Source organism: Hylobates moloch, unplaced genomic scaffold (assembly GCF_009828535.3).
Source record: "Hylobates moloch isolate HMO894 unplaced genomic scaffold, HMol_V3 SCAFFOLD_19, whole genome shotgun sequence".
Lineage (NCBI taxonomy): Eukaryota > Metazoa > Chordata > Mammalia > Primates > Hylobatidae > Hylobates > Hylobates moloch.
This window is the reverse complement of record NW_026652294.1, coordinates 18,677,550-18,704,626: the sequence shown is the minus strand read 5'-3', so window position 1 is coordinate 18,704,626 and position 27,077 is coordinate 18,677,550. Positions and strand designations below refer to the sequence as shown.

The 27,077-nt window shown below is 43.1% G+C and overlaps 1 protein-coding gene across 4 annotated transcripts in view; it reads right to left on the bottom strand.

Annotated features, from left to right (window-relative positions):
- The window catches only part of LARGE1 (LARGE xylosyl- and glucuronyltransferase 1), a 640,944-nt gene that overhangs the window by 510,230 nt on the left and 103,637 nt on the right, over positions 1–27,077 (bottom strand). The window contains exon 1 of one of the 4 annotated variants that reach the window (XM_058431180.1): positions 8,390–8,407. The exons of the other annotated variants lie outside the window; for them this stretch is intronic. The gene's annotated coding sequence lies outside the window, so the exon portion shown is untranslated. Of the gene's footprint in view, positions 1–8,389; positions 8,408–27,077 lie in introns of those variants that run through there. 4 annotated transcript variants of the gene reach the window in all.

Below are 27,077 nucleotides of genomic sequence, written 5' to 3'. Positions count from 1 at the left end.
GTGACAATCACACAACCTTGTGAAAATACTAAAAACCACTGAATTTTACATTATATGAATTGTACATTTTAAACACACATTTAAATGTGTTGTTGTTTTTTTACATCAGTGACACAAGAACAATGAAGAGTCAGGGCTTCATCACACAGATTAGCTACTACCAAAATAAAGAATCAAATTGGGCCGGGTGCGGTGGCTCATGCATGTAATCCCAGCACTTTGGGAGGCCGAGGCGGGCACATCACGAAGTCAGGAGATCACGACCATCCTGGCCAACATGGTGAAACCCTGTCTACTAAAAATACAAAAATTAGCTGGACGTGGTGGTGCGTGCCTGTAGTCCCAGGTACTCGGGAGGCTGAGGCAGGAGAATCACCTGAACCCTGGAGGTGGAGGTTGCAGTGAGCCGATATCATGCCACTGCACTCCAGCCTGGCAACAGAGTGAGACTCCGCCTCCCAAAAAACAAAACCAAACAAAAAACTGAATCAAGTTAAAACAAAAACAAAAAGAGAGAGAGGGGGAGTGTTCCACTCATCACACCCTTATTTTTCCTGAGAAATTTCCAGACCGTAGCACATCAGGCCATACACTACAGTGCTTCAGCCTGATTTAATCGGCACTGTAATGCTGTGACATAAATGCCATGGTACTCAATTTACAGACGAAGAGACTAAGTATCCAAAAGGTCAAGAGATTCCCTCAAGATCATATAAAGGGCCAAAAGCTTGTCTTCTAGGTCTCATGTCACAGTACTTAGCAAAACATGTTAATCCACTGGATCTGTTTCTCTCTTATCAGAGTGATGAGAGTCCCTTTGAGCACTGTTTCTTCAAAAAAAAAAAAATTTGCAAGAGCAGTTTGAGATTATAGCCAAATCACGGGAAAAGGGACTAGAAGGCTGAGATATTTAAAAATTTGTTTGGGAGGCTGAGGCGGTGGATCACCTGAGGTCAGGAGTTCGAGACCAGCCTGGCCAACATGGCAAAACCCCATCTCTACTAAAAATGCAAAAATTAGCTGGGCATGGTGGCAGGCACCTGTAATCCCAGCTACTTGGGAGGCTGTGGCAGGAGAATCGCTTGAATCTGGGAGGCAGAGGTTGCAGTGAGCTGAGATCATGCCATTTCACTCCAGCCCGGGCAACAGAGCGAAACTCCATCTCAAAAAACACAAATTTGTATGGAGAGTTATCATGAAAGGAAGAAGAGGTGTGTACTAAAAGTACTCTCCAGACAGCAGAGCAGTGTTTTGCTGTTATTGTTGTGGTTGTTGATTTAATCAAACAAGTATCCATTGTGGCCTACTATATATGAGAAATTGCTTGCAACCCAGCCAACGATATGGTCGCAGGACAAGAGAATGGCAGTGCTGGTGCCACTGCATGATTCTGACAATCACTGCTGGAGAATGGGCTCTAACTTCCCTGGTGGTTATTGACCACCAGGCTCTACTGGAAGTAGTGGGCAGGCAGTGGGCAGTAGAGGGAGATTAGAGTGGTCTTTCATCAATAGGCTCTGAAGAGGACCTATGTGTTTAAAAGGAGCTTCCAAGTCGGTAAAGCCAATCAATTCTGAATCACTAAGACAATCTCTTTCTTCTTTCTTTTTCCCTTTTTAGTGCATGGCAGATCCAAGATGACCTCCAATCCATCCTTCAGAGACATCCTCTTTGGTAAAACCAACTTGGACTCCTCTGAGCTCTCACTAGACTCTGCTTAATTAGAATGCCTTTTCATTTGATTTTGTTTAACAACTGCAACAATTGCTTTCTGCTAATGAATAAAACAATAACATTACGACTTGTAGTAGTATTTTCTATCATATACTGAGCAGTATCTTTCTGCCAAGGCCAAGCTCTACATACATGAGTGCTTCAAATATATTGTCTTACTAAAATTCAACCCTGTAAATTAGGTAGTACTACCCCAATGTATAGAAGAGGAAATAAAGCAATTTGCTCAAAGTCACAAGCCAGTAAATGATGGAACAAAAATATAAACCCAGCAATCTGACTCCAGAATGTCTATTTGCCACCATATGGGCCTGTGTATAGCGTGGGAGCTCCTGGAAGTTAACTAAAGAACTACTAACTTCTCACTTAAATCTGAGGGAGCAAAAATGGAAGGTAAGGATTTATAGTGCCCTAATTTACTTTTTAAACCAGTAAAGAGTTTAGGTGCTCCAGTGCAAGATCAATAATGTATTGAAAAGTTAGAAAAAAGGTAGCATTCTACCCTCAAAGAAGTCTGTCCTGCTTTCAGGAGACAGTCACAGGTACTAATATGCACAAAATGAATCTTTATTTTATTTATATACACACACACACAGAGTTTACATTTGTACATAAACAATAGGTAGGGCCGGGCGCGGTGGCTCACGCTTGTAATCCTAGCACTTTGGGAGGCCGAGGCGGGCGGATCACAAGGTCAGGAGATCGAGACCACGGTGAAACCCCTTCTCTACTAAAAATACAAAAAATTAGCCAGGCGTGGTGGCGGGCACCTGTAGCCCCAGCTACTCAGAGAGGCTGAGGCAGGAGAATGGCGTGAACCCGGGAGGCGGAGCTTGCAGTGAGCCGAGATTGCGCCACTGCACTCCAGCCTGGGCGACAGAGTGAGACTCCGTCTCAAAAAAAAAAAAAAAAATGTATACTGTATATTCATACAGTATGTATACTGTATAGTATATATACATACACACATACACATATGTATATACACATATATGTACAATGTAACACACAGACAGTTTACATTTGTACATAAATATACTATATTTGTATAGTATACTGTATATTATATATGTGCATGTATATACATATATGTATATACACACATATATGTATGTGTATACATGTATATGTGTATACACATGTATATACACGTATATGTGTATACACATGTATATACACGTATATGTGTCTATACATGTGTATACATACATATGTGTATATGTGTATATACATATATGTGTATATACACAAATGTGTATATATGCATGTGTATATATGCATATATACATGGGCATATGTGTATATATACGTATATATGTGTGTATATATATACACACACACCCCACTTAAGTTAGTCATCCATTTTATGAATTAGAAAACTGAAGTATTCAGATGTTACACAACTCATAAAGTCACTCGATGAGTAACGGGTGAACAGTATCTCACTCCAGGCCTGCCTGTTTCACATCCAGCACGCTTTCTAATACCCTAACCAATTAATACCAGAGTGGCTAGTGTGAATCAGCTACCCTAGGCTAACAATGCACAACATGAAAGAATCAAGACAGGAAGAAACCCAGTGCCTGGTTTCTACAGACCTCAGACAAGTTTAAAAAACAAACAAACAAACAAAACTGTAAAACCCATGTGTAGTGATCACAGGGCCAACTGGAGGGGAAAAAAACATAATTTGTTCGTTTACAAATACTTTAAAGCTGTTTGTCAAACAAAATGAGTTTGTCTGCCAGATGAGATCTCAATTTTCTAAGTTCATTAGCAGCTGATGAACAGAAAGGGTCACCTGGTGATTTCATAATTTGGCTCTGGATCTTGTCAAAGCCACTTAAAAAAAAAATTCCAAGCTGTCAAGAGAGAAAGGAAATGCCATTTTATCTAATTTGTGCACTATTTCTGTGCAAACAAGGGGTAGATATTTAGACATGCTGTATTAAGTTGCCATAACCAGGGCAGGGTGGTAAAAAAATAAAAAGGAGAAGCAGCAGGACTGTTTAAAATGCACAGTATCAGAAGCCACAGGCAGCACTAAATTGCCTGGAGGCCAAATCTGACAGCATCTTTATTATTTTTATTTTTTTAATCCTGTAGGTAGCAAAAACCTGCTTCTAAATTACAAAAATTCCTCAAGAAGTCCATTGTCTTTTGGGCATAAGTAGGGCACAGTATTCAGGTGCTGGGAAGACAGGGAAGGTGGCTTTCTAAGTTCTAATAAGGCCCTTGTTAGAAGAAAAAGACTCTTAATTTTACTATACATTCATTATATACTGCAAAGGAGCACCAAAGTTCTTATGCAAGCATATTAATTGGAAAAAAGTGTCCCCAATATATTCTCTCCAAATTGCTCCACCAGGAGCTATCAGGGTGAGATTCAATATTGCTACTCCCAGCCAAAAAGCACTTCTCTTTTGAGGAATTAATTAGATTTGGTCCCTGGAATTCCATCTCAGCCTCTCCAAAGCTGAGAGAGGTTACCTGGGAAAGGGTGGACTCTTCTCTCCAAGAGACAGGAAACAGTACAAAATATTCCAACCTTATAAAGAGGTGCCCCAGAAGGAGGCTGGGGACCTTTCTCTCTCCCTACTCCCTCCAGAGGGTCTCTGAGAATTCTCCTCCCTTCAGAGCCTCCCCTCCTGAGGGGATTCCCTGGCATTTCCCTCAGGTCTCACTCAGCTTAATTCTCACATCCTCAAAGAACCTTCCTCAGTACCAAATACCTGTCCTGCCTATAACACCATTACAACTTAACAGTAAGATAGGCTGGGAGCAGTGGTTCACGCCTGTAATCCCAGCACTTTGGGAGGCCGAGGTGGGCGGATCACCAGGTCAGGAGTTTGAGACCAGCCTGGCCAATATAGTGAAACTCTGTCTCTACTAAAAAATACAAAAATTAGCCAGGCATGGTGGCGCCTGCCTGTAGTCCCAGCTACTGGGGAGGCTGAGGCAGGAGAATCACTGGAACCTGGGAAGCGGAGGTTGCAGTGAGCTGAGATTGTGCCACTGCACTCCAGCCTGGGTGACAGAGCGAGACTCCATCTCAAAAAAAAAAAAAAAAAAAAGATAATGGTACGCATGCACTGTAATGGGTCTTCCCTCTCAGAATGTAAGCTCCATGTGGGCAGGAGTTTGCTTCATTCCAAGTTCAGTGAATGGCATGCTCTACTTCCACCTAACAGCTGGTATTATCTTCTACCCAATTTTAAGCAGGAACTAGAGAAGATCTTTGAGACTTCTATTTGCTAGTTAACCTAAACCTCTGGAAAAGCACTGGAGAGGCAAGTTTTACAGAATATGGGGCACTAGTTAGACTGGTGACCTTATTCCCAGTGGTGATATTATCATCCATGGCAATAAGTGAGTGCACTGATCAGGACATTTTCCCTACGCTCCTCCTAACAAGATAAGATCTTCATGGGTGATATCTCAATATTGTTCTGAAACAGCTTTTAATTTCCAGAATTTCAGATTTCTATATTTGACACCTGATATAAAACAATATATCAAAAGCAAATAAAGGTGATTTTATGACCAGTCCTGCCTCCAAACTATCTTCCTTCCAAGTCAACTCCAAAGTCTTCTTCCAGATCCCATTTACCACAGACTTCTCTGCATGAAGCCCTTCCCAACATGTTGCACTCAGCTCAGTCAGAATGAGAAAAATAAAATATTTTAAGTCAACCTCAAAAATCTTCAACTCTCAGTTCAAAAGGACTTAGTGAGAAAGTTACCCCCTCCCTTGACAACTCTTCTAATGCATTCCAGGCAAGTCTCAATACACTGTTAGTGTGTCCTTACAGCCCTTCAACACTTGGTAAGAAGGAACTAAGCGTTTCCATTCAGAGAGCTTTTGGTTAGTAGCAGCATCTAGCTAGACTTGAACATGGTTTAGTTCCTTTGGTTCCCTGCTATTTATAGAGAATGTCATAAACTTCTTAATATCTTAAATGTATTTAAGTAAATAACAAGGTCTTAAGAAGATGTGGCCAAACACTATAAAGGGAGATGAGGACGACAGAGTTCATGAAACCCTGCCCAGTAAAGTCCAGGAGGCCAGGGACCAAGCATCCAGCTGGTTCTCAGCTATGTCCACCATACTTGGTATTATTTGTTGGCTGTGTCCTCAACCAAATCTTACCTTGAATTGTAATAATCCCCACATGTCATGGGCAGGGCCAAGTGGAGATAACTGAATCATGGGGTCAGTTTTCCCCATACTGTTCTCGTGGTAATGAATAAGTTTCATGAGATCTGATGGTTTTATAAAAAAGGGCATTCCCCTGCACAAGCTTACTTGCCTGCTGCCATGTAAGATGTGCCTTTGCTTCTCCTTTGCCTTCCCAGCCACGTGGAACTGTGAGTCCATTAAACTTATTTCCTTTATAAATTACCCAGTCTTGGGTGTATCTTTATTAGCAGTGTGAGAACAGATGAATACAGTTAATTGGTATCACAAGTGGGGTGCTGCAATAAAGATACCCAAAAATGTGGAAGGAACTTTGGAACTGATTAACAGGCAGAGGTTGGAACAGTTTGGAGGGCTCAGAAGAGGACAGGAAGATGTGGGAAAGTTTTGAACTTCCTAGAGACTTGTTGCATGGCTTGGACCAAAATGCTGATAGTGATATGGACAATGAAGTCCAGGTTGAAGTGGTCTCAGATGGAGATAAGGAACTTGTTGGGAACTGGGATAAAGGTGACTCTTGCTAGGTTTTAGCAAAAAGACTGGTGACATTTTGCCCCTGCCCTAGAGATTTGTAGAAACTTGAACTTGAGAGAGATGATTGAGAGAGATGATTCCGCATCTGGCAGAAGAAATTTCTAAAGAGCAAAGTGTTCAAGAGGTGACTTGGGTGCTGTTAAAAGCATTCAGTTTTAAGTATTCACAAAGATATGGTTTGGAATTGGAACTTATGTTTAAAAGAGAAGCAAAGCATAAAAGTTTTGAAAATGTGCAGCCTGATAATGCAATAGAAAAGAAAAACCCATTTTCTGAGAAGAAATTCAAGTCTGCTGCAGAAATTTGCATAAGTAATGAGGAGCCAAATGTTAACTGCCAAGACAATGAGGAAAATGTCTCCAGGGCATGTCAGAGGTCTTCACAGCAGCCCCTCATATAACAGGCTTGGAGGCCTAGGAGGAAAAAATGGTTTCGTGGGTCTGGCCCAGGGCCTTGCTGCTTTCTGCAGTCTCAGGACTTGGTGCCCTGTGTCCCAGCCATGGCTAAAAGGAGCCAATGTAGAGCTCAGGCCATTGCTTCAGAGGGTGCAAAGCTGAAGCCTTGGTGGCTTCCACATGCTGTTGGGTCTGGGGGTAAAGAGAAATCAATAATTGAGATTTCGGAACCCCTGCCTGGATTTCAGAGGATGTATGGAAATGCCTGGATGTCCAGGCAGAAGTCTGCTGCAGGGGCAGAGCCCTCATAGAGAACCTCTGCTAGGACAGTGTGGAATGGAGATGTGGGGTTGGATCCCCCACACAGAGTGCCCACTGGAGCATTGCTAGTGGAGATATGAGAAGAGGGCCACTGTCCTTTAGACCCTAGAATGGTAGATCCAGCAACAGCTTGCACCAAGCCTCAGGCACTCAACACCAGCCTGTGAAAGCAGCCGGATGGGGGCTGTACCCTGCAAAGCCACAAGGGCAGAGCTCCCCAACTCCATGGGAGCCCACCTCTTGCATCAGCATGACCTAGAGGATGTGAGACATGGAATCAAAGGAAATCATTTCAGGCTTTAAGATTTGACTGCCCCATAGGATTTCAGACTTACACAGGGCCTGTGGTTCCTTCATTTTGGCCAATGTCTCCAATTTGGAATGGGTATTTTTACCTAAGCCCTGTACTCCCATTGTATCTAGGAAGTAACTAACTTGCTTTTGATTTTACAGGCTTATAGGTGGAAGGGACTTGCCTTGTCTCAGATGAGACTTTGGACTGTAGACTTTTGAGTTAATGCTGAAATGAGTTGAGACTTTGGGGGACTGTTGAGAAGGCATAATTGGTTTTGAAATGAGAGAACACAAGATTTGGGAGGGGCCGAGGGCAGAATGATATGGTTTGGCTGTGTCCCCAAAACTCCCCGTGAATTGTAATAATCCCCACATGTCAAGGGGGGGGCTAGGTGAAGATAACAGAATCATGGGGGTTTCCCCCATACTGTTTTCACGGTAGTGAATAAGTCTTATGAGATCTGAGAATTTTGTAAATGGGAGTTCCCCTGCACAATCTCTCTTTCCTGCCACCATGTAAGACATGACTTTGCTGGTCATTCACCTTCTGCCATGATTGTGAGGCCTGCCCAGCCATGTGGAACTGTGAGTCCATTAAACCTCTTTCCTTTATAAATTACCCACTGTCCAGTACGTATTTATTAGCAGCATGAGAACATGCTAATACACCTGGCATAGCAACTGACACCCAGTAGCCCGTCAATAACTATTGTGAAGGGAAACTGGCCTACACTGAATCATCCAAGGATACAGCAGGAATTTAAACCAATATTTTTTTTCTCTAAATCCAAAATATTTTTAACTCTAGAACTCTACACTCAACTACTTCAAAAGCCAATATATATTTGTTAAGTGAATAAAACTAAGATGGTTCTTTTCCTTGAGGTATTTATAACTCAACAGAAATACTTACAATTCATACTGCTCAGAGATTTCCATCTATCTTTTTGCCTTCAGATATATGATGAAAGACCAGGCTATGCCTCTCCGGAAGCTGACCAAAGTTTAAGTGTATCCTACCTGTCACAAAGATTGAAAAACTCGGCAACCAGAGCATCTAATAATCTGACATGCCAACTTCTCAAGTTCCACAAAATATAAGATATAACTGACAGGTACATCTAAAAGCTCTTTTAAATTTTGTTTTCACAGCAATACATACCCAGAATATTTATTTAAATAACTTCAGGAGTTTCAACCTTCTTTTTATTTTGTTTTTGCTTTAAAAGGCCCACAAGCACATATCCTTTCAAGGTGAACACCAGGTAAATTCTACCAAAAACAACGGCAGTAACTTTTCATTTTACCTACCACAAACACAATTTTCTTAAGAGAACATAAAGGATAGATGGTCTGTTTTATAACTTGTACTAGTTATAAAGAAAAGCCTTCTAAATGAAGAATGAAGACTTTATTCTATGAGTAAATGAGAGAAGCTCAAGAGTGAGATAAATTGTTAAAATTAAAATGTCTTTGTGCTGTACACTGGAATGGCTTAGCCACCTTTAAACTTTCCCCAGGCAGTTTAGGAATGGTGAGCATGTCTGCGCAGTACCATTATGGCTGGCCAAAAAAATTACAAAAGAAGAACAAAGAGCAGTCTGAAGAATTAAAAAAGCATGATCCTTTGGGGCCGTATACCCTAGCAGTAAACTCTTCTGCACACCTCAGTAATTTCCATGGATTACAATATGGCACAAAGGGGAACTGAGTCATATTACAAAAAAATTTAATTATTTTCAGTCTTTTCTGTTTGCAAAGGAAGAAAAATACTAGCTTAGAAAATTTTCCACAAAATCATTATGTCTCTTTGGTTTCATTTTGTGTTTAGAAATGTTGCTGCTCAAAGGGAAAAGTGCCACTTCATCTGAAAATTCATTTGTAGGGAAATCTCATTGCTAATAATGCCTTATCATTAGGTTACTGGGCACTTTATAGATAAATTTCTGTTGGAAAAATGCTGCTAAATAGCAGAGATTATTATATAGAAATCATTATAGACTTTCGTCATGGAAGCCAAGCCAAAGGCTTACTGCTTCTATTACCACCAGCACTAGTGCTACTACTTTTACTGCCAGCACTAGTACCATTGCTACTCATATTACTACTCACAACTACCACCATCGTCCTAGGAAAAATACTCTAAGTCTTGTGTCCAAGGGAAAAAGAAATTTTTATGTGTCTTATTTGTGAAGTGCATACTGCATGCTAAGATAGGCACTTGATAACATTACCTCGTTTACTACTCACAACAGCCCCAAAGGGTAGGCTTTTTTATTATCTGTTCCCTTTTCTATGTGAGAAATAGACACCCAGAGAGCCTAAATGCAGAGTCTCAGAGTCCAGGAGCACTTAGCAGCAGAACCAGTGTTCAGACTCAGAGACGTCAATTCCGTAAAACAGAATGCACTATGGCCACAGACACCCTAGGATTATACTTGTTAGGAGGTGATACGCTTTGGCTGTGTCCCCACCCAAATCTCATCTTGAATTGTAGTTCCCATAATCCCCACATGTCATGGGAGGGACCTGTTAGGAGGCAATCGAATCACAGGAGGCAGTTACCCCCATGCTATTCTCGTGATAATGAGTGTGTCTCAGGAGTTCTGATGGTTTTATAAGTGTCTGGCATTTTCCCTGCTGGCACTTCTCCTTGCTCCCGCCATGTGAAGAAGGATGTGCTTGCTTCCCCTTCCGCCATGACTGTAAGTTTCCTGAGGCCTCCCCAATGATGCTGAACTGTGAATCAATTAAAGCTCTTTCCTTTATAAACTGCACAGTCTGGGGCATGTCTTTATTAGCAGGGTGAGAATGAACTAACACAGGAGGGCAAGGTCTAACCAGGAAAATCTGTTACTAGGAAACCCCTAAGAGAGCAGGATATTGGGGAATCAGAAAATAATGAGGCATCTTTCATTCCCTGAAGACAACGTTACAAACCAGAATAATCAAGTCACATATTCAAAACAAAAAAACAAAGCACAGAAGCAAAAAAAACACGAGTTTTGAAACTCTTCCTCCATAGGAAATGTAGGAGTTCCCAAGCCCTCACCTAGTAGCATCCACACCCTCCTTTCTCTCCCCCATTCTTAGCCAAGATTTTCAAATTACTCAGGAGAAAACAGACTTCCTTTCTCACTGTGTTCATGGACTTCCCCAAAACCCTACCCACGGAAAAAAGAAAGGAGAAGGTGGTGCCAGGGGAGGGGCTAAAGAAGACACTGACATTGAGCACCTCCTCTAGGCCAAGTACCATCTCCTTTAATATCCACAAACAGCTTTTCACCCAAACAGCGAAAGCCGCTGAGCGTGCCCGGAGGAGGAGATGGAGGCAGGGAGTTCCACGACTGGCCATGCTGCAGCGAGCAGTGCCACGAAGATTTATGAGATGTTTACCACACTCCTACAGCATCGCACAGATAAGTGTTCAATGTGGCATTATTATTCACATTAGCAATCCAAAGAAGAGCTGAAAAACATGTTCTGAAACTTTAAAATGTCAGTCTCTCTCTCATCACCCTGGATCACAACGGGGCTGTCAATTTTAAAAATATCACGGCTGAGGAGAAAAGGAAACAGCCAACCACCCCACATCTGATAAAAGATACTAGACTTTTCTAGGCTTCAAAGAGGAAGGACAAAATCGGTTTCCGCTCCCACCTGGCATACATAATGCCCGCCAGGACTGAGTGGAAGATAATCCTCCGAAACAGGGAGCAGCAGCTTCCAACAGCTCCCCCATGTTTACTGAAATGAGGACTTCACTGTAGTTTTATTTACTGCAAATCCATTTAGGAAATAAAAGGTTCAAATGTTCAATTCCCACTCCCAAACCTGAAACCCGGCACAGGCTGTGAGAAGTGAGGAATGTTGCTTATTTTCTCAGGAGAACGGCTTTTATTCCAGAATACAGATAGCTACTGTCACTTCCAGAGTCCCTCCTATCTCCCGCAAGAACACAGGAAAAATCCTTCTCCCTAAATAGAACTTTTTCCAGTTCCTCTCTTAAGCTATGTGGTATGTGTAGCTTCATCGCTGCAGATCTCTGCTTTCTCAAATAAGGCAAGCTCCCCTCAACTTTTTTTTTCATAAGAATCTGTCCTCTTATTGCCTCTCTGTCATAATCATACAAAGAGGGGGTGGTGTGAGAATCTCTTGCTTTCATGCAAATGGATCTAAAAATAAAGGAAAACTAATAAAGAAGGAATTGATAACCGTAGCTTTTTTCTTTTCCAAAAGAATATATTTTCATTTGCAAGTTTTCTATAGGGCCTCTGTCTTCTACAACTGCAGGGAAAATAAAGTTTATTAATGTTGAGGGGAAAACAGGGCCTGTATATTATAAGGCTGCAAGCATGAAGATGGTAAGTTTAAGCTAGATGGGATGCCCAACCCCCAAACTCACATATCCAGAAGCTTCCCAGGACCCACATTCAAGTCCACGATGTATGTAGTTGGGCCCCACGTGTCTGTGCATATAATTGGTGAATAATTTGCAAATGCTGGTGGAGACCGTGCATCCGTCTTTTCCCACACTCTAGACCACAAAAGATGGTGTCTGAGTTTGATTCTTCTCAGGAGGGAGGGAGGAAGGAAGGGAACCCTGAGATCGCCCAGACACCACCAACCACAGGTGGGCCCCAAGGGCTCAGGCTGGGGCATGGAGTACCTCTGCCCACAGAACTTGTTTTTAAAGCCAGAACTGCTCTCAAAGAAGAGCAAGAAGGCAGCAAATACCAGGAGCCAGGCAGCTGTCAGGGTGAAGAGCCTGGCCTCTTCAGACAGACAGATCAGAGTTCCAACCCCAGTCTATCCTTTTACTGCTGTGTGGCCTTGGACAAGTGGCACAAATTCTCTAAACTCAGTTTTCTTATCCGTCCAGAAACCATAGACTCATTTGCTCAAAGTGGGAAAATTTCTTTCTTTCTTTTTTTTTTTTTTTCTTTTTTTTTGAGACAGAGTCTGGCTCTGTCCCCCAGGCTGGAGTGCAGTGGCACAATCTCGGCTCACTGCAAGCTCTGCCTCCCGGGTTCACGCCATTCTCCTGCCTCAGCCTCCCGAGTAGCTGGGACTACAGGTGCCCGCCACCACGCCCTGCTAATTTTTGTGTGTTTTTAGTAGAGACAGGGTTTCACTATGTTGGCCAGGATGCTCTCGAACTCCTGACCTCGTGATCCGCCCACCTCGGCCTCCCAAAGTGCTAGGATTACAGGCTTGAGCTACCGCGCCCGGCCTTTTGTTCTTTTTGAGGAGTCTCGCTCTGTTGCCTAGGCTGGAGCGCAGTGGCACGATCTCGGCTCACTGCAACCTCCGCCTCCCGGGTTCAAGAGATTCTCCTGCCTCAGCCTCCCAAGTAGCTGGGATTACAGGTGCGTGCCACCACACCCAGCTGATTTTTATATTTTTAGTAGAGACAGGGTTTCACCATATTGGCCAGGCTGATCTCCAACTCCTGATCTCAGGTGATCTGTCCGCCTCTGCCTCCCACAGTGCTGGGATTAGTCGTGAGCCACCGCGCCTGGCCTTAAAATGGGACAATTTCAAGAGTAAAACGGAACACTATTCATATAAAATGAGGCCAAACTCCCTCAGAGGATGCTTGAAGTGAGACTGCGTAAGCATTGTTTTCCTTTATCTTCAGCGTGTCATAGGACTCAATGAATGGTAAGAGTTGTTGCTGATCCTATTTTAAGAGAACTAGTCTTTAAAGAGGTTTGAATTCAGGCTCCGTCTTTGTAAATTGTGTAATCTGGTATAAATTAATCCAAAAACTCAATTTCATCTAAAAAGTAGGAGTAGGATAAATACAGTAACAAGTTGTAGGGCTGCTGAAAGCTCAGCATGGGAGAATTTAAGTACTTACCACTTAGCACAATTGCTGGTATACAGTAAGTATTTCATTAACAGCCATAATAATTACTACCACTACTTACTTATATGTAGGTTTACACAGATGCAACTAACTTGATCCTTGCAGCAACCATGACTATATATACATTAATGGATCTATATATAAGGAGTTTTAGGAGGGAGGGGGAGAGAGAGGAAGAGAGAGAGAGACAGAGAAAGAAACACACTAGACATACTGGTTAAGAATATAGGCTGTGGACCATCCTGTTACTGCATATATACCCAAAGGACTATAAATCATGCTGCTATAAAGACATATGCGCACGTATGTTTACTGCGGCACTATTCACAATAGCAAAGACTTGGAACCAACCCAAATGTCGGTCAATGATAGACTAGATTAAGAAAATGTGGTGCATATACACCATGGAATACTATGCAGCCATAAAAAAGGATGCGTTCAGGGACATGGATGAAGCTAGAAACCATCATTCTCAGCAAACTATTGCAAGGACAGAAAACCAAACACTGCACTTTCTCACTCATAGGTGGGAATTGAACAATAAGAACACTTGGACACAGGGTGGGGAACATCACACACTGGGGCCTGTCGTAAGGTGGGGGGAGTGGGGAGGGATAGCATTAGGAGATATATCTAATGTAAATGACGAGTTAACAGGTGCAGCACACCAACATGGCACATGTATACACATATGCAACAAACCTGCACGCTGTACACATGTACCCTGAACTTAAAGTATAAAAAAAAAAAAAGAATATAGGCCGTGGAGTCAGAGACTACCTAGGTTCAAATCCCAACTTTGCTATTTCTAAACTGTGTGACTTTATGCAAGTCAATTGACATCTCTGGGCCTCAGTTTCTTCATCTGTAAAATGTGGCATTTGTATGTCCCTCATAGGAGTTCTGAAGTTTAAATAACATAATCAAGGCATAATAATTACAACAAATTAAGAGTTTGAGTATTACTCAGGTATACATCCATACACATACATACTCAAAGTAGCTAATTTAACATGTCATCAGCCCTTTTTCTAAGAGTTGGTTTCAACGAGAAGTGGCGAATAGGCAGCTCGGGATTCAGAATATCAGAAAAGAAGGAGGCAGACAGAGTTTGGAGGGAAGACTGCACCACTGACCAGCCTCGCCGACTTCTGACTGGGAGGACACCAGGCAAAGCAACTACAGAAATGAACCTCTTTTGAGCCCCCACTAGACTCAAATTCCCAGGGAAAACAAAAAAGAGAGAAACACCCAAAATAATCCAGAAGACTCATAAGAAAAGCAAAATATAAATCTTTAAAAAATCAATCAAAGAAGGACATGGGTCAGAAACATTATTTTCCAAGTAAAATTATCCCACCAAAAGCACCATACCAACACACCATTAAAGAAACTGCAGAAAGAAAACAGCAAAGTCCCTCTTGTGGAAGACCTTGGAAAATGCAAAGAAACAGGGCCAGGTGGAGGAGGAGGGGAGATTTTTACCTTAAAGATGACGCAGTAAGACTTGGGCTTTTTTTTCCCCCCCTGAGATGGGATGTCGTTCTGTCTCCTGGGCTGGAGATCTCAGCTCACTGCAGCCTCCGCCTCCCTGGTTCAAGCAATTCTCCTACCCTAGCCTCCCGAGTAGCTGGGATTACAAGGGCACACCACCACACCCGGCTAATTTTTGCATTGTTAGTAGAGACAAGGTTTCACCAAGTTTGCCAGGCTGGTCTTGAACTCCTGACCTCAAGTGATCTGCCCGCCTCAGTCTCCCAAAGTGCTGCGATCACAGGCGTGAGCCACCATGCCTGGCCAGACTTGGGCTCTTTTAAAAGCATCTCCAAAGTTGTTAATTAAAGAGAGTGGGAGCTTGGCAAAGAACATCAGGGACAGGAGAGGGTGATGGACCCGTGAGTGGCTAGGTATTTAAGTCGGCACAGAAGAAGCAAGCAGAGGAAAAAGACAAGAAGGGGGAACCCCTCCAGCCAGTTCATTCGCCTTCCCTAGCCTGCACCTCCTCCCTTCTCAGCTCCCCTTCACCAAGCCCTTAGCTCCACCTTTCTCTGCCTTTGAGCATTGTTGACAGGTATTTTCTCCTCTTTCTTCTTCCCAAAAGGATCTAGGGTGCCCAGAAGTCTGGGTTCGGGGACGTATGCCACCATCCCAAATTTTACAGATGGTTTTGTAAAACCATTGTGTTAACCTACACAACCAGCACAATCCAAGCTCCCTTGCCATAGTGACTGATTCCAATGGGCATGAGCCAGAGTTACTGCAATGATGGAGGAGCCAGTGGTGGTTGGAGGAAGAGGAGAAGCACACGGAAGAGGACAGAGCCTAGGAAACTGCAGCAGACAAGTGACAGCACTGACCAATCTCCCCTAAGCTGGCACTGGCTCTGCCTCTGGGGTTCTCAGTTATGGCAAACTTCCAGTACATTCCCTCATCTACTTAGGCCAGTTTGTAGATTCTGCTTCTCACAACCAAAGGCACAAAGGCATCCTAACTGATACAGGCACTTTGAGATCTGGGATCCTCCCTTGCTTGCAAAATGGTTCTGAAGATAAACTGATTTTGAGTCTTAGCTCAGCTTTGCCATTTACAACTGTAACCTAACCATCCCTCCTTGCCTCACCCCCACGTGGCTCACCTATAAAATGAGGATCATAATCCTAACGCACAGAGGTGTTGCATGAATTACGTAAAGCAATAAATGCTATCGTACCTACACACTAAGATACCTAGATATTGGCCGGGCACAGTGGCTCAGGCCTGTAATCCTAGCAGTTAGGGAGGCCACAGCGGGCAGATCACCTGAGGTCAGGAGTTCGAGACCAGCCCGGCAACATGGCGAAAACCCGTCTCAACTGAAATACTCGTCTCTACTAAAAATACAAAATTTAGCCAGGCGTGATAGCAGGCACCTGTAAGCCCAGCTACTTGGAGGCTGAGGCAGGAGAAGTGCTTGAACCTGGGAGGCAGAGGTTGCAGTGAGCCAAGATCTGGCCGTTGCACTCCAGCCTGGGCAACAAGAGCAAAACTCTGTCTCTCAATCAATCAATCAATCAATCAATAAAATGAAGTACCTAGATATTAAAGTACCTAGCAATGTCTGAAATGGTGAGTATAGGTATTACACACATGCACATACTCTGCATTTCCCTCTACAAATAAACATGTATATTACATGATGAAATGTACAAGTAAAAAGGAACACAGTGAAAGCTTCTGGGATCCCGACGGCTTGAAAGGGAGAGCTGACAGAAGGAGCAACCACTGGGAGTGCTCACTGGATGACCACGTCCTTCCTTTTCTCCATCTTTACCAACACATACGGCTTTTTCGCAACAGGAATGTTCCACACTGGCACTGCCGCTCCAAACCCTGGATGTAGGACCTTGACACGTTTTTCAAAGACATAATCTGAAGAGGATGGTGTTATCATTCAGGTCCCTGCACCCCGAGCTCCTTGACACACTGGAAGAATATGCACAAAGAAAAATTGGCACCTCGCTAGCTTCACTGGGTCTATGACACAGGCTGCAAATGCAGACACCATGACCCCACCCTAAATCTTTCATCCAGAGGAATCCTCCAGGAGAGCTTTCCGTGCTGCTCTGAAATGGAGCACGAGCACATACATCCTACAGCAAAGCCATAAAAATTCTGAATTGGAAGGAACCTTAAAAGTCAGGCATTTCAGCTTTCCACCCAACACTACCGCATCCCATTAAAAACAACATTGTGGGCCTTGGCCATCTACAGTAACTCAGTTTGAGCTTCTGGTGTGCATGGATGATTTGGACAACTTTATCTAGTATTATTCTTCCAGATTCCTGGAGTTTTCTTTTTCTCCAGGAAGTTACTGATAGCAACTTGATCCATGCATGGACAGAGAGCCAGAGATATGCCTGGTACCTTGCAAAATGTTCTCAGTGGTGGAATATCACGCCAGAGAAACACTTGCAATCCCGTGGGTAGGATGCGAGCCTATCCACGTGAAGTTAGACTAAGCATCTGGAGAAGGGCACACCACTACCCAGTTTGATCAGTTAAGCAGCGTTTCTGGAGCAACACCATGACCAGGCACTGCTGCTGAGGAAACAAAGGCAAAATCCATGCGGTAGAGACAAATGAATCTACAACTAACTCCTTAACAAAAAGGGATGGCTGTTTTTGTAAACATATATAGATAAGAAACCTTTTTTTTTTTTTTTTTTTTTTTTGAGAAGAAGTTTTTCTCTTGTTGCGCAGGCTGGAGTGCAGTGGTGCAATCTCGGCTCACCACAACCTCCCCTTCCCGGGTTCAAGCGATTCTCCTGCCTCAGCCTGCCAAGTAGCTGGGATTACAGGCACGCGCCACCACGCCTGGCTAATTTTAAGTAGAGACGGGGTTTCTCCGTGTTGGTCAGGCTGGTCTCAAATTTCCAACCTCGGGCAATCCGCCCGCCTCGGCCTCCCAAAGTGCTGGGATTACAGAAGTGAGCCACCGCACCCGGTCAATAAGGAACATTCTCACAAACAAAGGCAAGAGTGACTGAAAACGGAGTTTGGTAATATGGAGGAAGAAGACTTTGTATATTGGTATGGGGACATACTTGGTTCGGGGGAGAATGAAAATAGAGACCTCTCCATAGATAAGGTCATAGGAGAGCTGGGATCTGAAGTAGGAACTAAGAGTTTCCTAAAACCATGTGTGCTCACATGTGCATGTGGTGGGCTCTACTTAGCCAGGAAATAGGGAAGAAGAAGATCCTCGCTGCCCTACGCACTTCCGGCTTGCTTTAATTTTTAAGACATCTAGCTCTATGAAGCTAAGCTTTTTGCTATCCCCTGACTCATTCTGTTCCAAAAGTTTAATGTGAGTACACCAAACCCTGCCAATCAAATAGGAAGCCTCTTGCAGGCAAGGATTATATCAAAAGCTCTGACTGCTAAATACCTACCTCCCTGTGTGTTTTTTAACTTTACAGTTATTTTCATTTTGAAATTACAGACTCTCAAGAAGTTGCAAAAATAGTACAGAGAGGTCCTGTGTACCCTTCATCCAGTTTCCTCCCAATGGTGATAATTTATATAACTATAATTATTATCAAAATCAGGAAATTAACATCAGCATGATACAACTAATTAGACTACAGACCTTATTCAGATTTTATTAGTTCTTGCATACATTCAGGCTTTTTTGTATTTGTGTGTAGTTCTATGAAATATTATCACATGTATAGATTTGTGCAACCAACATCACAATCAAGATAGAGAACTGTTCTATCATCCCGAAGAAACTCCATTATGCTACCCCATTATACTCACACCCCACCCTAGTCCCTGGCAACCACTGATCTTTTCCTGTGCTCTGTAATTCTGTCACTGGGAGAAGGTTATACGAACAGAATCATATAGTCTCTAACCTTTTGAGATTGGCTTTTTGCACTCAGCGTAATAGCTTTTAGCCCCATCTCAGTTACTGCATGCATCAAGTTCATTTCTTTTTCTCGCTGAGTACTGTTCAACTGCAAGGATATACATTTTGTTCATTCATTCACCTGTTAAGGACTTTGGGGTAGTTTAAGTTTACAAGTTTCGAGCTATTACAAATAAAGCTCTTAAAAAGATTTGTGTATAGGTATTTCTATAAACACAAGTTTCCATTTTTCTGGAAGTGTGACTTCTGGATCATACAGTGATACGGTTTGGCTGTGTCCCCACCCAAATCTCAACTTGAATTTTATCTCCCAGAATTCCCACGTGTTGTGGGAGGGACCCAGAGGGAGGTAATTGAGTCATGGGGGCCAGTCTTTCCCATGCTATTCTCATGATAGTGAGTAAGTCTCACAAGATCTGATGTGTTTACCAGGGGTTTCCGCTTTTGCTCTTCCTCATTTCTCTCTTGCTGCCGCCAAGTAAGAAGTGCCTTTTGCCTTGCACCATGATTCTGGGGCCTCCCCAGACATGTGGTACTGTAAGACCAATTAAAACTCTTTTTCTTCCCAGTCTCGGGTATGTCTTTATCAGTTGCATGAAAATGTACTAATACATATGCTATATATTTAACTTTTTAAGAAATTGACAAACAGATGGTCATACCATATTACATTCCCACCAAAGACACAGTTTCTCTGCAACCTCACCAGCATCTGATATTGCCAGCAAATTTTATCGTATTCATTCTAATAGGTGTGAAATGGTAGCTAATTATGGTCTTAACTTATATTTCCCTGATGTTGTTGAGCATCTTTTCATGCACTGATTTCCCATCTGTGTATTTTCCTTGGTGACATGTCTAAGTCTTTCGCCCATTTTCTAATTGGATTGTTTGGTTTTTAATGTTGAGTCTGGAGAGATTTTTATACATTCAGGATATAAGTCCTCTGTCAAATGTGTCATTTACACACATTTCTCTCAGTCAATGGCTTCTCTTTTCACCCGCTTAACAGATTCTCCTACAAAGCCACATTTTAAACTGTGATTAATTCCAGTTCAACCATTTTGTTTTACGAATTGTGCTTTTGGTGTCCCAACTCATTTTAAAATCCAAATTCAGAAGAGGTACTTGGACAAATTACCTGATACCCCCCTTCCTCAGTGTCTAGTTTCCTCATATGTAACACAGGGAAGATAATTATGGCATCTACTTCATAAGTTGTATCAAAAGATTAAAGCTACATAAAGCACTTAAAACAGTGTCTGACACCCCTAGTGCTTGCTGTTACTATTTTTACTCTCTAATGAAAATAATATCTTCATTTGTTCAGACTACCTTATGAAAGTCCTCTGAGAAAATGCCTGATAACTAACACTGGAAAAAAAAAAAAAGAAGAAAAGAGGGGTTAGCAAGCATATGTGCAAAGGAATGATTTGGTTGAGAGGGAGATGACTAATGAATCCTCTGAACACAGGTATCATGCCAAGTTTCTCAAATAAAAGGTAAATCAGAAACAAAAGAAATTCTGACCCCAGTCAGAGCCAAAAATAAAAGTAATAATTTGCCTCCCCCAACTCACAACTGCTGACTCCATAAGCACTTATCCCCATTGCAAATGGCTCAGAACAGCAAGGGAAGCGCCACAGAGATGGCTTCAGTCCCATCATCACTTAGAGAAGAGCTCTTAGACGCTGCTGAATGTTCCAGACTAGGCAGGCTGGGAGTCTTCCTTTGATTATCATTGGCAGGTGAATGAAGGCAGCTGCCAACTACCTTTAGGAATGGTTATGTCCCTAATTGTGTATTAAAGATGGCTCTGAGTAATCTTTAAGCCAAATGAAAAGAATATTTTAAATTAACCTTCGGGAACTCACAGGAGGTGGTTTTCTTCCCCCTTCTGGTTATGAAGACAGGGACACAGGACATCTCCTGCACTGATCTCTTTGTGTGGACAATATGCTTAGATATACAGTAGGTAAGGTGACAAGTAAGTCTTATTTGTCACCCTGCCCCTCTCCCCACTCAACCCACCAGTGTGAATTGGGCATATGTACCTGTGTATCCCTAGAAAGAATTGTGCACATCTATCCAGGAATAAATATTTATTCCCAGGTCTGTCTCCCTCTCCCTAAACAATACCACCAGGGTATGGATTCATTAGTCATCTCTCACCCAACCAAATCATTCCTATGCACAAGAGGGCAGGGACCCTACTCAATTCACCCCAGTACTCCAGTGCCTTGAACACAGCGTAACACATAATCAAGGCTCATGAATGTAACAAGCTGCCTGGCAAGGCTAGACAGATGGGTGGGTGAGTGGGTAGACAGACAATTGGATGGACAGGAACATGGGTGGATAGAACAATACACAAATGAAAGCTAAAAGATGACGAGAGATACCAAGGAAGATCAAAATATTCTTTCTCAACACCAGCAAAGTCCACCAATGCCCTAAAGTCACTTCTCTAACTCCCCCAAGACAGCATTCATGACCCTCCTCTTAACAAAAGCTACTATTACATTATGGAATTGGTAGAGCACTCATTTCCCCCAATGTTCTAGAGATTCTGCTTCTATACGACTTACATTTCCTATCTCAATTGAGACTTCATTGGTCTAGAAGGTTATTAGACCACCAGCTGCGGTGAAGTCTGGTTTCTCCCTACTGGTATTACTGTATTTCTTACAAATAGCTCATTAAGGCAATTATCAGTCATTAGCACAGTAGCCTGAGCAACAGTACAAGCACACACGTTAATAAAACACAATTTAGCAGAGCAAGTAAAGACATGAACAAACTAGGCTCCCTTGTGGGACACTCGTGGCTGAAGAGAATTTCCACTACACTAAAGCCAGGCACTCTGGAGAAGTATGCCAATCTCAGCACCTCTTAAGTGATCATTTGCATGAGCTTCAGTTCAACCAACAAAACCTGAGTCTTGAAGGATTACTAGGAGTCTGACAGGGAGAAAAAGTTAACAGGCTTTCCAAGGAAAAAAAGATTTCCCAAATATTCGCAACGTGGAAGAGCATGCTGAATTTAGGAAGCGGTAAAATCATGATTTGGTATATAGAGGTGGGGCCCAAGACCAGGAAAGAAGGCCAGAGCCCAACTGGGAACAGCTTTATTACATCATGGTAAGTTGTTCAAACTTTTTCTAGAGGCAAGAAGAAGTAATCAAAGAGGCTCAAGCAGGGAATGCCATGAGCTGCTGAGCCTTAGAAAAGTCATTCTGGCAGTATAAGAATGATGGATTAGGAGACACAGGAAGGAGGAGACTGGAGCATCAGCTAGTGCAATACTTCAGGCCAGGGATAATGGGAGCCCAGCCCAGAACTCTGACAGATGGAAATGGGCTGACCAGGGCTTAGCACTCAATTGGATGACCTAAGAAAGAGAGGAACAAGGAAAGGAGAAATTGGCTAGAGAAAGTCTCTAAGGATGACTCTGAGATTTCCACCTTGGGTATATAACAATGCATTAAAAGGGACTACTGGAAACTAATTTGACAGGTTCAACCCAGGTGGCAAATGCAGAAAACGATTAACAACATGCACACATAGACATTAAAAACTCATTTATTTTCCCACTCAAGGGCACTTAATGTCTAAGGTTCCAGGAGCACATGCCCCAAAGGGCTGGACCATGAAGTTAGGGCTATGCTAAGCTCCAGGTATGCTCTAAAATATATTGGGAATTGTGCCTGGCCTCCCCTGCCTTCTCACGGTTCTGACATAGCATCTCGCCTGCCCAGAACTTGTGACAGTCACTTTGCTTCATTTTGGACGAGGCTCTTTTTGACATGTAATGTCTTCTATTCGTTACTTCCCCCAGACACATGCACAAGTGATGACTCTCTCTGCATACTGTGGTGCCTTTTCTCTTCATTCAAGTCTCCTAGGAAAACTGAGATTCAAACCAGAGCCTCCTGCTATGCATTTTCCAGCCAGGGTGCATTGTCATTGGTGAGGCCTCACTCAACCACACATTCATCTTTGATCCGCCAGGTTGAAGGCACAGATGGCGCAGGCCTCACCAGGCCATCCTGTCCATCTATCAGTCCCTCTGCAATGATCCCCTTGGGGTTCTGGGCTATTACCAAGTTTCCCTTTGTGTGGATATTTCATTCCATAAGCACAGTCAAGCCTCAACAGCTGTCCAGGCCAACACAGATCAAGAAGTTTCTTCAGTTTATTTGCTCATCCAACAAACATGTACTATGCCCTGACAACACGCCAGGCCCTGTGCTAGACAATGAAGCACAGAGATGAAAACCATCTGTCCTTCAAGAAGTCCACAGCCTCCTCAAGGAGACAAAGATATTAAAAGACAAAGAAAACAGAGATATTTAATGCAACTAGCACTGTTTGCTTTCTGGTTTTCTCCCATTAGGTGGTACCAAATTGGCATATGAATACGGACTACTCTCTTAGTATTGGTTTAAATGGTGGTATGAAGTACATCTACTGCATTAAGAAGTGCCACTCTAGGCCAGGCGCAGTGGCTCACCCCTGTAATCCCAACTCCTTTGGGAGGTCGAGGCAGGTGGATCATCTGAGGTCAGGAGCTTGAGACTAGCCTGGCCAACATGGCAAAATCCCATCTCTAGTAAAAATACAAGATCCCACCATTACACTCCAGCCTGGGCGACAAGAGCAATACTCCGTCTCAAGAAAAAAAAAAAAAAAGAAGTGCCACTCTAAGAAGCAACAAGCTTCCCCAGGCAAGACTGTCAAGCCCTAGTCCTATGAAGCTTGCGGAAATATACCAGGATTGCATATTCTTTTGTTCATCTCCAATAGTCAAATGCCACAAGACCAGAAACAAAACATAATTCCAGCAATGTCCCATACAAACATCTCGGTGGAGGACAGATGTGTCTGACATCTGGGATCTCTTCTGCTCAACGGCCCACCAGATACATAAAACAGAATTGAGAATGGTGACCATTCACCTTCAGAAATGTTAAGTCTACTCATTCCCATTCGGACACAACCATTGAGGAACAACCTATAGCTTCTGTTTGACCTTGGCTGTGGCCTCGATGACAAAACACTACTGCAGGACGTTCCATCTTTTCTGCCTAGTAAAGATCTCATGGTGAAATGCATCTTCACAGTGAAGACAGGAAGCCAGGTACCCTTGAACTCTATCCTTTTCTCCATCTTGACTGGTATCTCCAGTTTTTCCCAAACTCTTGCATTCTGCGATGCTCCCAACGTCAGCCTTAAATGCCTTATAGGAAAATCTACACATTAGGACAAACGTCACATTAGAACGACTCAATGAACACTGAACAAATACATAAAGAGGGAAACAATTACTTACTGAGTGTTTAAATCATGCCAGAGATACTCCACACTCTTGCAACCAGCCTAAAACGTAAGTATTAATTTTTCCTCTTTAGAGGAAAAACTTAAAAAGCATCACTGAAGTTAACTTACGTATCTCAATGGGGGAAGGAAGAGATGCTGAGGCCAAGAGTGTAAATCATATCTCGTCTCCAAAATTAATATCCTTTCCATGACATAGTATTCACTCACGTTCGACCATTTCAAATTCCAGAATGCTCTCCAAGAAAGGCTGGTCAGATGGACTGTCAACCTCTTTTTTTTTTTTTTTTTTTTGAGGCGGAGTCTTGCTCTGTCACCCAGGCTGGAGTGCAGTGGCCCGATCTCGGCTCACTGCAAGCTCCGCCTCCCGGGTTCACGCCATTCTCCTGCCTCAGCCTCTCCGAGTAGCTGGGACTACAGGCGCCCGCCACCACGCCCGGCTAATTTTTTGCATTTTTAGTAGAGACGGGGTTTCACTGTGGTCTCGATCTCCTGACCTCGTGATCCGCCCGCCTCGGCCTCCCATAGTGCTGGGATTATAAGCGTGAGCCACCGTGCCCGGCCTGTCAACTTCTTCTAAGTGCCTCTATCACTCAAGTCATTCTGTTCAACCTGACCTCACCCCTGAAAATCTATCCCTAAAGCTAAGACATTGAGCACATGTCAGGCAAGCAAATGATGCTTTTCCAACAGTCCCCAATAGGGCCCAACAGGGTCAAATACTTTGGTTCCTGACATATTAGTAACAATAATAACGACTGTGATGGTTAGTTTTATGTTTCAACTTGGCTGGGCTATGATCCCCAGTTACTTAATCAAACACTGTCCAGGTGCTCCTGTAGTTATTTTGTAGATGTCGTTAATATCTACAATCAGTTGACTTTAAGTTAAAGAGTCTATCCTCAATTGTATTGATGGGCCTCATCTAATCAGCTGAAGGCCTTAAGAGGAAAAACTGAGTTTTCCTGGAAGAGAAATTCTGCCTCTGTCTCGGGACCACAGCTTTATTTTCTGCCCAAGAGTCCAGCCTGCCAGTGTGACCTACAACTTCGGACTTAGCCCTACAATCACATAAGCTAATTCCTTAAAATCAAGGTATATGTGTGCGTGCATGTGTGCGTGTGTGTGTGTGTGTGTGTTTATACAACTACACCATCCTATTGGGTCGTTAATCTGGAGAACCCTGACTGATACTAACATATGCATAATGTAATTTCATACAGGCTATTTGATACTCACAACAGGTCACCTATGTTAAGTATGATAGCCTTTTGTTCAAGTGAAGAAACTGCAGCTCCCTGCCTGCAGCTAAATAACATGTCCAAGGAACACACAGACATTAAATGACAAGATCATAATTTAGACTCATATCTTCAACTCAACGTAGTATGCTGCTTTCCGCAAGGCACACTGCCCCCCAAAAGTCACCATCATTCCGAATGAGAATAGCCCAGGAAAGGAGGAGACTTAATGATCTGCCACTGAATATATCTAGAAAAACGGTCCAAGGAAGATGCAAGCCCACAGCGCAGCCAAACTGGTTCTTCTCACTTTTTGTTGGGGAGGCACAGTCTGGCAGCCTAGCACGTTCAATTTTTCCCAGGACGGTAGTGAGACCAAAGGAGAACTGAAGAAGGGGCCAGCAGAAGCTAGAACTTCCTCCAGTCCTCATCACCTCGTCTAAGCCAGGGACCTCACAGTCTGCACCCTTATCATTGCTGTCCAGCTGTTCAACATGAATGCCAAAATCATTGTTCTTCATTAATTCACTGGAAGCCTTCATGCAAACCTCATTAAGAGGCACAGTAATTGCTCTGTGAATATTGCCCATTTTCCAATTATGTTCCTTTCCTCATGTCGGGAGAATGTGCCATCGGAGAAAAAGCACTGGGTTGCCTTCATCTGTTTTAAAATAAGTGGGTAAGGGATTGGCTTTTGATGGTGGCTTCTACAACCAGAAAGGACTCTTCAACCAAGAACCATTCTTAGTAATCTGATGGTGGCAAAGTACAAGCATCCGTCTATCAACCCAGCCCAGGGACTCGCACACCTGGGCTTGCCACTTCAGGGAAGAGACTGCCTGGCCATGAATTCTCAGCAGAGAATTGTAACAAGGATCTGAACTCTGTCTTTCTGTGAACCACACTGGAAGGCATGTATGTATTCACATCCATGCAGATGGCTAAGCAGAGCCCTGTGAGTGTGCAGTCTCATGCATCTGCAGAGAACCAGAAAGGGTTGTGGTGAGAGTAAAATCATGAGGAGAGGTGCCATGGAAGTAAGAGATTCAGCTGCTGAACCATTTGCAGATCATCATAAGTACTACTTATGAGACTAACCAACTGTTCATCACCTCCAAAAACATAAGAAACCCTCCTGAGTCCAATTATCTCCAAACTTTTCCTCTTTTGCATTCAATGTTGTCATTAAATAAGCAAACAAAGACATGGCCTGGTGTTCTGATGCCCACACTGTTTTTACAAATAAAAAGGGTCTATAAGTGATGGGAACTCCAGGCCTGACTCAGCGAGCAACCTCTGTGGGCTGCGGGGGAACAAATGAAGAGCAAAAATTCATCTATGAACAGGGCAGGACAGCATCTGTATTTTCACGCTTGGTTTCATCCTCCATAAGCAGTCTGGCTTCCAGGTAGGTAGGCAGACTCTTAATTTGTTTGAGTTGTTATAACAAAATGCCACAGAATAGGTGGCTATATTATAAACAACAGACATTTATTTCTCACAGTTCTGGAGGCTGGGAAGTCCAAGGTCAAGACAACAGCAGATTCAGTGTCTGCTGAGTCTGCTTTCTGTTCACAGATGGGCATCTTCTTGCTACGTCCTCACATGGTGAAAGGCTCCCTTGTGCCTATTTTTAAGGGCACTAATCCCACTCATGAGGGCTCCACCCTCAAGACCTCACTGCTCAAAGGCCCAACTCCCAATACCATCACACAGCAGGTTAGATTTCAACATACAAATTC